Below are 13906 nucleotides of genomic sequence, written 5' to 3'. Positions count from 1 at the left end.
CAACTAGTTGTTATAATCAAACCGAAAAATCTTGCTTAATCATAATTTTTGAACTCAAGTAAATTAATTGATATCGTACATAAATCTGATTACTATAGAAAAATCTTGAATTTTAAGAAAATATAATGATCTATTTTTATAGAGGTACTATTCCATCGTGTAATACAATAACATAGAGTACATACATGTATTTACAATAGAACTTTCTAATATAACAGAAAAATAAAAATTCTAATTAAAATAATGATATTCTTGTACAAAATAAAACAAAAGGAAAAAAAAATAAAAATATAAATTTTTAGTACTAAAATAAAATTATTTTTGAAAGTATCCATTGTTATTTTCAAATTCTAAGATTCCAAGATAAAAAAAAAATACTTCACATTTATTTTATTTTGTACTGCATACTTGTACAAAAAATAATCTTAAAATATTTTCGTCCTTCAAAAATACAATGAAATTCATGTTTTATGACAAAAATATAAAATTTAGATAAAAGAAGGTTAATAAGTGGTAATAAATTAATTATTTTTAATGATTTAATCCTTCAATTTGCACTCAAATTATTTTGTATAAGGAACTCAGGTTTATTTGGTTTAAGAACATTGACTCAATCAATACTTTAAGTGGAAAAATTTTAATGATTTTTTCATAAAAATGGACTGTATACTTGATCTACTTATGTAAAAGGACTTGTAGATTTAAAAATATTTTATATGTAAAAGATTTTTTTCTAATTTAAAATTAGCCTTACGTCCATGCCATGAGTTGTACTATCGAAAATAATAAATTTTGTAGAAATATTATTTTCTCTTATTGTTTAATTAGAAAGCTCTTACAAAACTTCTATCTTTTATTGTTTAGCCAGAAAACATATGCATAAGTTTTCAAACTTCTTAATATTGGTAGTGCTAAGTAAAAGACTAAAATAAACCTGTAGATGAAAACCAAAGCAAATCAGATGATCAGTTTTAATTTTCTTATTCATTATAATGAAAACTTTCACTATTTGTAACGGAAATATCTTATTTCATAATTCGAATTGAATTGTCATCACCCAACCATTCATGCAAAAAAAAAAATCTTATTTATTTTATATAATTTTGGATTTGTTACAATTTATGAACGAGATTCCATCTCATTAATTCTAAGTATATTTTTTTCTTTAATTCGAAATAGTAGGAATATACCTTAAATAAACTAAAACACGTCGAGGGCACTGATATTCCTTAAAGCCTGTATCAATTCTCACTATAGGATAGTACATACACAATCCTATAATTTCTTTTTACCGTAAATAAATGGATTAAAACACAGCCAGTCTCGTACTGGTCAACAGATTTTTGCATAACACACGGGATAGTCTCTTCTTCTTCCAGGTAACGACGACTCATTAAATTTCTATTTCTGTCAATTTTCATTTTTTCGTCATAATGCTTACGTATACCAAAATGATCGGCTTTTATCTCAATGAACACCGTAAAGTCCGCCCTATTGAAAGAGAGAAATTCAGAAAGGCCGCTTTTTTGATTTATTTTGAATTATATTTGTGGTCGCTTTCTATTCAGCGAATAAATTCATTTTTGATAAACAATCTTTTAAGAAAATTTCTCTGCTGAATAAACAATATTCAATCGATCAATTAATTCAATTTAACGTCTTAAAGAATAGCAAATTACAGTCAATTTACTTTATAAATTTATTTCAGAAATTCACTGTAACATGTTAAAATGTAATTTATTTATTAGAAAAATCAAATTAGTTAAGAGTCCTTGAAGAGGATTCCTTGTTTTTTCTACTCTCACATTACATTTTTCCTTACATAACACATATATTCTTACCGGTATTATTATATATTCTTTGTTATGGCTCTATTTATGAATATTGATCACATATTGTATTGAAGTTTAAAGAAAATAACTACTAAATCTATAATACACGGATAAATATCTGCTGTATATATACAAAAAAATATAGAATGAATATACTTGAATTTCATATTTTATTAAAAAACATTAAAGTAAAACTAATTTGTTTATAAGAAAATTGAATTTAAAATTAAGATCTTTGAAAGATTCAAGAGCATTATAGTTTTTAGCACTTTTCCAAAAATTTTTTGAAAAAAAGTGCTTATTAGTTTCACTCTGTCCGTCCGTCCGTCCGTCCGTCCGTCCGTCCGTCCGTCCGTCCGTCCGTCCGTCCGTCCGTCCGTCCGTGTGTCTGTTTACAAAACTTCTACATTCTTAAAGATAGAAAGCTGAAATTTAATACGTACATAGATATTTACTAGAAACTTATTTTCGTAGAACAAAATTTTTACCTATCTCCCCCCCTTTAGAAGTTATACCCCCCCAAAGCACTAAAAATAGCCTACTTTAACTATTTGTTGCAATGAAACCACAAGCATTTTTGAAATTTTGCAAACGCAGAAAGGCAGTGGCTTGCTTACCCTACCGCGGTATACTATAGTTAAACTTTAGAAAAACGAAATGGCCGTTCAAATTTACCGTTATCTAAAGTCCTTTTTTTCCAAATTTTTGATGCCGTTTTTCTTCTAGACCCCAGCCTGTAGAAGCTTGAAATTTTTGGAGCTTTTAGACATTAATAAATGCTTCATTTCGTTTGAAGAAAATTTTTTTCCATCTCCACCCCCTCTCAAGTTATGGCCACTTGAAATTTGTAAAATTTGAATTTTTGACACCTTATATTTCCGAAACCGCAAGCTTTTTCAAATTTCTATAAACGCAAAAAGCTAACGGTAAATTCCATGACATTAAAAAATATAATTATTTTTCTTAACTCACACAATTAACCCTTAAAATCGAGCATTATGTTAACCCCTCTTTATATTAATTTTTGCTTTATTTCAAAGACTGCATATATGCGTCATCCTAAATATATGCAATCCTTTTTTGAAATAGCTTTGTATATGAATGAAAATAATTTTAATACAATAGTGTGATAGGTATATATAGACTGTATTTAAAAGCAGAATTTTCACTTGTTGAAGGGAAAAGTGCTACAATACAAACCATTGGTTTGACCCAACTTTATTTAATGTATGCAAAAGAATTATAATAAAAAAAAGTTTAAAAAGGAAACTTTTCCGTATACAAAAGTCTACATGAATATTTAAAAATCTCTGAGATAACATTGCGAATAAAGAAAATAAATGCATTAAAAAATAATTGAAAAGTTGATGTTATAATGCATTTTTATAATAGAGTGCAATATTTTAATAATTAACTTCCGATATATGCAGAATTTATTGGAAAGAAAATATTTTTAATATCGTAAAAATAAATTTGATTTTCTGTTTAAAAATTGAGTTTATCTTCAATGGAACAAAAGTTCAATCCTTAAAATTACTTATAGAACGCTTTTCTAATTGAAAATTCTGTTATACAGAAGCAAAACCTAACCTATAAATTTAAATAACAACGACTTGACATTCATTTTACGTTTAAAAATATTGAAGCCATTTGTCGAGATAAATTCATATAATAGAAAAGGTTTTTCATTTTCGATTTATTCAGCAAAATATCAGGCAACTTGTTGAAGTCGTACTTTACTGGATTATAGGAAAGGGATCGGCATGCGATTTCGTTTTCTTACTGTGTATTGCAGTTTAAGCTACTGTTTTCACAAGCAAAACTGGATTTTAATATAATAAAAAAATTTCGGGTGAACAGCTTTAGTTTTAAAATTATTAAATCAAGTATCTTTTCTAAATCCTAAAAATGGTAAAATAATAGTGGACGGATAGACTTTGTAAAATTAAAAATTTGAATTTAAAGTCTTGAAAACGAAGAAAATTTCTTAAAAATTAAATATTCAGAAGGAAAAACAAAAAGAAAATAAGTAGCAAAAGAAATAGAAAGAGTAAGAGAGAGAATGGAAAATGTACCAGTTCCTCCCCCCCCCCCCCCCCCTTTTCCTCAAATTCAATGAAAAATACTCTGTATATTACAAGAACGCTTTTATAACATTTAGTATAATAGTTTTAACGCCATTTTCTTTTATACTCTTGTCACAACAATGTGTAGTTTTATCCTTGTGATCTTATCATTTACATAACCTATAAACAGCAGAATAACAAAAAGAAGAAAATAATGACTTCAATTCTTTTTAGACCTTGATTGATTTATTATATTATTATACAAGTTGATTTATTTTACAAGAAAATATTATTATTTATATAACATATAGATATTGGAGATATAAGGAAAATTCAATAATAATAATTGATAGTTATAGAAAATTTTTAAAATAAAAATAAGTTAATTTTAAAATAAGCTTTTATATAATTAAATTTTGAAAATTAAAATAATGAAATTTTAATTTTATAATATCATTATTAGCAATTTATTATGCTGTATGACTACACTCTGCGTCGTAGAATGATATACTGTGATGAAAACAAAAGGCGGAAATATTATATGTATTGAATTTGAAATTAAAATTTATGACCTTAAAGCTATATTGCAGTTATTCTGGCGAAGTTGGGTGTAAATGGTCGAAGTCGAGCCTGGTCCGAGAGTGAGCCATTCTATCTTTAGTCGACAGATCGCGGGCTTTCCTGACATTGTAAGGCGGAGCCGCTCTTCACTAACGGTTCTATCGTGGTTTGTCACTGTGCATGGGCCCTTTAACTCATATTTATAAAAAAAAATGGCAGATCAAGTACGCAGCGATGTAAATTCAGCGACCGGGGCACGAAGGACTAAACTCATGTCTACTTATATATACACATTTGCATTATATCTAATGTTCACAGGGTGGCGCCACATTTCATCTACTTTAAATATTGTGAATAGTGTGAATTGAAAATGTTGATGATGTCAGAATATTGTACTGTCGTTGTCAGTTTTTAGTTTTTTTATAAGTGTCACATACATAAAATGCGAACAAAATAAGAAAATTTCATCAGAATTTTAATTTTTAATAAAAAGTAAATAAATTAAAACACCTTCCTTGTTACTTTATTAGTACGAGATACAATTAAACTGACCTGCAAATAAATTGCCCAATTGTGGAACCAACTTTTCAAGAATTTCTCAAAATTTATAGAAATCTAAGTTTAAATTTTTTAAAAATTTAACCATAAAATTTAATAAATTTTTGCAAAATAATTTAAAATTATATTGTATTTTTAGATACCGAAAACGCATCACAAATGAATTTTAATTTAGCATGCAGATTTTTCTTTAATAAATTTAATTTACATTAAAAGGCTAATACCCAATTTATTTAGAAAGAAAAAAACCAATTATACATAATATATTTAATAAAATTCCAGTCATATAATCAAATCCATTTATAAAATCTATATAAAATTTTATGCACATTATTAATTGGTTTTCAAATAAAATTAATGTATTGTAAAATCGGAATATTATTTTTAATTATTAATTTCAATTTAAATAGGATTAAAGTTATATATGATACTTTTTGTATAATATATTTTAATCTGGTTTATATTGAAATTAGTATCTAAAAATTAAATGTTTTTTTCTTTTCAAGAGAGTGATTAAAGAATTGAAGGGCTTAATATTGCCGGAATAGTTCAATTGTATTTGATGTTGTAAAAAAGGATCACCATAGTAAGATTCCATTATAAAATTACCTAGCTGGTTATACAATTAGATCAGGTGAATTGTGTTTGAATTTAAAACAAAATATTTTACTATAATTTTCTTTTTTTAGTTATAGCAATTTTGATGTTAAAAATTTTAATTTAAGGCACTGTTCATATCTTAATTCCCATATGAATATATTACTTATATGGAAGGGATTATAGGGAAGGGATCAAATTTGTTTATGTTTAAATATTAATATTCGATTTTTGTATTATCATAAACATAAGTAAGTTATACTGCATTAAAATAATTATTATTGTATTTTATATTTTTAATTTTTTTATTTTTTAATTATTTATTTAAAATACTCATATAATATTACATTTACTTGTTATTATTATTATTATTTTGAATCAATATATTCATTCAATATTAAAAATAATTAAATATTATAAAAATAATAGGTCGTTTCGATAAAATACTAATTGATATTTATATAATCAATGTTATTATACATATTTTTTTTTTTTGTAAAAATAAAATTTAATAATAATTGAAAATGATATACATATAACACATAAGGCATATGATACAAAATTAATGAAGTATACAGGATGTAGAGAAAATATTTTGTAATATATGTAATTGAAAGGGAATTAGATTTCTGAATCAAAACCGGCAATAAATGAGATAAATGCCATGTTTGTTAAATTTCCGTGGCCTTATAATATTATTGACTGAATAACACATTAACAGCCTGATCGTTCATCTCGCTTTTTTACTCACTTTTTATTCACTTTCAAATAAGAGCTCTCAATATTTTCACTATTTCTAATTGGATTTTGCATTTTTTCTAAAATTATCGACTGAACGTTTCACTTTCAAAAACAAAGTGAATAAATTTTGTAAGCATTTTAGAAAAAAAAAAACGAGATACGCAATACCAAATACAAAGGGAATACGCAAAAACATTCTATCTATGCTATAAAAATTTTAATAGGATGACGGGACCGGTTCGGATGGCTGCCACGCAACTCCAAAAGCAAATTTTAAATACTTGGAAAAATAATAAAGTTAGATTCATGAAGCTTGTTCAATTTAGTTCATGACGTTAGATTCATGACTTGACAGACGTGTGTCCAATTATGGGTCAGACATTCATATGCTTCATATAAAATAGTTTCACAGGTTCGAGTAATTGCTCTTACCGCAATGAAAGGTGCAGGGTATAATTCAATCGGTTTATACCGACTGAAACGTTTTTACTTGTTCTTTACTATAATAATATTAACTAAGAATGGGTTTGCAGAATTGATTGCAAATAATTTTGATTTGACTGCAATTCAAATTATTTTGGAATATTATAAATAAATATTGATATAGTCCTAGATTTTGACTTGGATTACGAAACCGATTCTGCAGACTTTGAAATAAAATAAGCATGCTACTCTAATCCATTAAAAAGAAGATTATCATTTTAGATATTAATTTTATACCAAATAATTCTATATTCCTGGGTAAAGTTTATCGAACTCTGTGTCATCTACCACACCCACTATATTATTTTTATTATAATTATTATAATTTTTTTATAATATAAAATTGTTCACTGTTTTGTTTCGCCAAATTTAACTCTCAATATATAGAGGATAATAATTTTGTTCAATTATATTGTATTTTCAAATGAAAAATCATTTATTTATTTTTTTTTTTATATATATACCTATTATATAATTATTTTCCATACCAATTAACATAATGTTTTTTTTTTGTTTTCTTGTCAAACACATGCATATTCATATTGTATTTCTCAAAAAATAAATATAATAATTAAAAAATAATTATAATATTCTGTAATTGAAATTTTTTTTAAAATTTAGAGATTTTAAATATCTTTTGTGTATATACAGGTTGTTCTGTAATTTTATTAGAATCACTAAGATAAGTCTGTGTTCAAAGACAACGAAAAATATTTAACACATTCTGAATTGACTGCTATCTAAAAATGATCCTGACAATTTTCTGTTATACACGTATGGGACCCATATTTAATGCTAAAATTTGTTCTCTTAATTAATATATGGAAAATTATCAATGAATTCCAAATTCTAGCATTGATCTAGTTTAACAAGCTATTAAAAAGCCCTAATATTTATTTATATATTACAAATATTGTTCATTTAATTTAAATTTATTAAGTAGTATGACAACTTGTATACCCACATTTTAAAAAATTTTATTGTTTAATAAATATAAACAATTAATTTAATAATTATATTTTTGGATACTTATTAATTATAATAGCACGCATCACAATTGAAAATTTTAATTTACAAAAATTACAAAAAAAATAGAAGCAAATAGATTTTAATACTCTTATATATTACAAAAATTTTCAAAATTAACTTGAAAATGTTGCTTAATTAAGTAAATGGAGTGAGGAAAGTTCAGGTGTTCCCTCCACTACACCTACATAATATTATTTATGTGAATTTTGAAATTATTATTTTTGAAATTTAAAATTTTCATAAATTTATTTACTGTATGAAAATTTTCTACTTAAATAGTACAAGAACGAATTTCGTGGAATCTTATTATCATATTATGAAAAAACTAAAACTATAGAAATATACAATATGAAAATAAATTATCGGACAGAAATCAGTTTGCAAATAAATTAGAAATACTTTTATATGTGGCCTCACAAGGTATATAATTTCGAATCTAAATTAATTTATTAAAAATATTTTTAATTACTATATGTCTTTTTCATCTATATTAGAAATTTAATTGAAATTTCTGTATTTCATAAAATATAAACGACAATCGTGAATGTTAATGGCCCTAGGAATTAAAATTTAATTTAAAATATAATTTTGGAAGTATATATAGGCTTTTATTTTCTCTCCCTTCAACATTTTAGAATTCTATAATAATGATATTTCCAAAATATTCATAATATAAAGGTATATTCGAAATTAAATTTTGAAATTTTGTTATTCGAAATTAATTTTATATTAGAAGTCTACGAATATCATTGAAATACATTACACCGTCTAGGCCTCTGTAATAATATTAATTTTTCATAATTTAAAAATAATTTTCAAGTATAATATGGAAATTGACCTTAGTGCCCTCGAATAATTTGAACATGTATTCTATCTGAAACTGAATACATTTTTAATGATTTAATTTACAAATTTTAACAAAATTTTTTTTTAATTTAATTAAATTTCGTAAAAGCTAAAATATTATCAAACATTTCCTAATTTATTAAATTCTAATTTATCAAATTCTTAATAATATTTAATTCGTTGAATCTCAAAATTTTCTCTCTATTGCAGAAAAACGAGTTCTATTTAAATATTCTTATATGTGTAGAAAATTACAATAGAACTAATTTTCAAGAAAATTAATCCTAAAATACCTTTTACCTGTATACTATAAATAATATGTACGTGAAATTGCTTTAAATTTCAAGAAATTTCACAAAGAGATCTCAACATTATTTTGGAAAAAGATTTGAAATCTTAACTAAAAACTTTAAGAATATAAAACTTTTCTATAATGAAAATAAAGAAGATTCTAATTTTCTTACCTATTTAATTCTATACATTATAGTATAATAAAAGAATATTATTATTAGTATTTTATTTTTAAGCCTATAATAATAAAGCCTTATTTAGTATGAAATACTTTAATTGAAAAATTCTATATACAAAATTCTTAGTATTTCGTAAGTATACCAAAAAATTATTATTACGAGTATCAATGCTAAGAAATAGAAAGAGAGCACATATATAGAAATCAAAGAGAATTTTATTTCCCATTAAAACTATTATGGTATTGAAAACTTTGAAAATATTTAAATTCTTATACTATGTGCTTTTACAATACGAAAATTTTCTAAGATTATTTTAATAATATGGTTATATATAAGAAGAAGTTCTCAATTAGTTGAATAAAAATTAAGTTTTTTTTTTATAAAGAAGTATAATTAAAAACGAGAAAAAAAATAGAGTTGACCTTGTCAACTCTGTGATACCCGTACGAATTTGTTATCCTATGTGCGAATAACTAATGTGCCATAACTAACTATAGGGCAGACTATGACTTTAAGTTGCCGTATTACCATATTAATTTATGCAAAATTTCAGTACTACTCGTATGTGTTTTTCAAAATACTGGTTGTGCCAAACTACTATTGAAGTTGTATGGCAGCTACCAGAAAGAGCCAAGGAATTTTAGCGAATTTTATCAAGCACATCGGCCCTACTAATATATTCACTTGTGTGAAATCTCAATATCACAGCTTTATAGTTTCTGAGATATAGCCAAATAACTTTTGAAGTTGTATGGCAGGTACCAGAAGGAGCCAAGTAATTTCAACGACTTTTATGAGACACATTGGCCCTACTAATATATTCGCTTGTGTGAAATTTCAATACCATAGCTTTAATAGTTTCTGAAATATAGTCAAATAACTTTTGAAGTTATATGGCAGGTACCAGAAGGAGCCAAGGAATTTTAACGAATTTTATTAAGCACATCGGCCCTACTAATATATTCACCTGTGTGAAATCTCAATATCACAGCTTTTATAGTTTCTAAAATATAGCCAAATAACTTTTGAAGTTGTATGGCAGGTACCAGAAGGAGCCAAGTAATTTCAACGACTTTTATGAGACACATTGGCCCTACTAATATATTCGTTTGTGTGAAATTTCAATACCACAACTTTTATAGTTTCTGAGATATAGCCAAATAAATTTTGAAGTTGTATGGCAGCTACCCGAACCGGTACCCCGATCATGTCCAATTTAAATAGGGTTCTGGCACTTACTACAGTAAATCATTTGTGAAAATTTGGTGAACTTAGCTCTATTAGTTTTTGAGTTATCGTTGGGACGGACGGACGGACGGACGGACGGACAGACAAAGCTAAATCAACTCAGAATTTGACGCTGATCAAAAACATACACTTGAGTCTATATCTAACACCGTTATTTCTTAGCGTTACAAACGGTAAGGCAAATTTAGTATACCCTTCGAACATACGTTCGTACGGGTATAAAAAAAGGAATAAATGTAAAGGAATTAGATTTTATTTACTTGAATATGAAATTAATTTTAACCCTATTCTGTAACTCTTTATTTTAAAATTTTGTTGAAAAATATTCTATCTTACAATTTTAATGCTCAAACTTTTCAGGAATGGTTAATATTTTGATCCTTATTTTATTCGTCTTACTTAAAATTTTTAATTTGAAATAGAATTTTAAGTTATACATAATAAATTAATGTGTTATATGGGGCATATTTGCCGTATATCTCATAAATTTCAGGTTAAAAGAAGGATTTTCAATATTTTTTATGAATTTTAAACTGCATTATATAAGAAAAAATGTATGAATATTAAAAGATTAAGTGTAATTTTTAAAATATTTAGAAAAATTGAATATAAAAGCCATTCTTTATCATGGAATTATAATTTATAATACGTTTTATGTATAAGTATAATGTATATTATGTCACTGTATAATAAATTTAATTCTGTGCACATTTTCTGACTTAAAAATAACATAAGATTATAATGCAAAAAAAAAAAACAGATATAAAAAATTATTATTTTATGAATGCCTTAAAAATGAATGACACATAAAACTGTTATATGTTTCAATTAAATGCTCTTCAAGCATATGTATATAAAATATGTTCATACATATACATAATGTAATCAGTTTTATTTAATAATATTTTATTTTTAATTTCATTTAATAACTTTATTTTCAAGTACTTACAATAATAATAATAATTAAGTATCGATATTTAAAATACAAAATGTACACTTAAAATGTTTGATTTCCATTAAGAAGTAGCTGTAATAGTATGGTCTGCACGTGTCTATGGATACAAGAAACAGGTGCTTAAATTTATGGGTACAAACAATAGCCGTCTCGATTTAAGGGTATACAAGTAACACCTGCCTAAATATATGAGTAAAAGCAACAGCTATCCAAGTTTTTGAATACAAGCAGGACAAGTTTATGGGTATGCATTTTGGATTTAAGCCAAAGACGTTAGTACTCTATAGTTCATATGATAGGCATGCTACATATTATATTTATTATATATTTCTTTAATTATATATGAATCTACAGTGGAAAAACACCATGTTATATGGTAATATTATTAGAGTATGTAACTACAAGTTGTTTCAATCGTATATAGAAATCGTATAAAGGGTAATAAAAAAAATTTTCAAAGAATATAATTAAAGTGAGTAAAAATGTAAATCCTTAAAGGTACATAAGTATTGAGCACTTACAAAGATATTACATATGTACAAACTGTTATACAATTAAAGTGTAATGTAAGAATATAAAGGTATAAGAAATCCTTATAAATTATAATAATAAAATCAGCTTTATTTTAAAATAATTATTTTCAATTTTATGAGTATGAAAAACTTAAAATGTTTTTCTTTTTAATTCTTATACATTAAAAATGAAATTATATTATTAATTTTCTTGTGTATTTTATATGAAACAATTTCACTTAAATACATAGTATACATACATACATAATATAGTACTTATATATGAAATAATATTGTGTATATAATTAAAATGTTCACTTATTGTTGTTATTTACTGTGTTATTTGTAGGCATATTTTTTTTGTATAAAATCAATTATTTAATCTACGTTTGACAAAAATGAAGAATAACTCTTTGAAATTATGAAAAACAATATTTAACTCTATATAAAATCAGTTTAGATTCAAAATGAGGTTATGTAGACTCTTTGCTTAGATAAACTTTTTACCCTGATCTTAACATTCTGAATTATTATCGATTTTCAAAGATGAAACTAAACTAGCTTTTAAATAACGTTAAAACTTTGCCCTTATATGCCTTATATTCAAACATACACTTAAAGTATTTATACTTCGTACAGTTCGGAAATTTATAAATGCCATTTTTCAAAAAACTATAAGCAGAGTATACGTATTGCTGGTTATTTGCGTCACTTTCGACATTCGATAAATTTTTACGTGACGCTAAGCTATTCGAAATGTTACGGAAAAAATAATTTCGGTTCAAGCGTACATGTTATTCGAACATTTATAATATTGCTATTAAGATAGAAATAATTGTTAGCACATAACAGATGTCTAACAGATTTTTGTTATATGCTCAGAAAATTTTAATATTATTTATTATTCATTAAGTATAGTGTTTTATATATTTGGAACAAACAATATTCTGACTAATTTAGTTTTAATGCTGCATATATAATTGCATTTATAGTCACTACTACGAAATTTGAGTGATTTTTAAAAATAAATTACTTTTTTATGAAAATACAAAAATTATTCAAAAGTAAATATTTTATTTTAAAAGAAAATTCAAAATGTCAATTTTTAAACAAAAAAAAAAATATTTTCTGCTTTTTTTGTGAAAAATTAAAATTAAAAATTCCTTTTTTTATAATTATTTTCTTGATAATCTTAATTATTATTTTAAATTATTAATGCTGTTTAAAACAGATGGCTTATAATATTATGCATTTCATTTCAAATAATAAAATCTTGCATATTTTATTTGCAACAGGCTATATACAAACATACAGTGACGTATCTCGTATATATGAATTATAAACATTTGAAATGAGCGCTGGAAAACAGGGGCGCTATTGAAAACTTAAAGTTACAAGAAAATGATTTATTGTGGGCAATGTGCAATTTTTATTTCAAATTTTTCACTGCTATATGAAAGAATTGAAAAAGTGGGTAAACTTATTGAAAATTGTTTAGGGCACCGAACAAATTAGAACCGGGCCTGCATACATATGTCAAGTTCATAAATATGAAATTTTAATAAAATTACAACAAAAAAAAAAAATTAATTCAAATTTTTAAAATATCAAAATTATTGATTCACAATATTTAAATTATTGAAGTTTATAGTTCATTTGACATCATTTTTATTATTATTAAAGTATTTGCATTCAGTATTTGCAAAATGTTTTTATTTTAATAATTTTAAAAATATTTATATAAAGCGAATGCAATTTCCAAAGATAATTCATTATAATGTATGGCAACAATAGGTTTACCACAACTAATTGACTGATTTAAGCTTAACTCTGGAGAAAATGCAATCTATATAATTAAAAATTTCTATTAAAGCGCAATAAGAGAGATGCATAACGCAAAAGAATATACCCAGAAATAATACTCGTAGAGCCCATTGATTGTATAATTAAGTATTTATTTTACAAAAATATACTAGATTAAAAGGACGTAAATAGCAATATGCAATCA

Source organism: Condylostylus longicornis, unplaced genomic scaffold, assembly GCF_029603195.1.
Source record: "Condylostylus longicornis isolate FDR11 unplaced genomic scaffold, ASM2960319v2 ptg000077l, whole genome shotgun sequence".
Taxonomy (NCBI): Eukaryota; Metazoa; Arthropoda; class Insecta; order Diptera; family Dolichopodidae; genus Condylostylus; species Condylostylus longicornis.
This window is presented reverse-complemented; position numbering follows the sequence as displayed.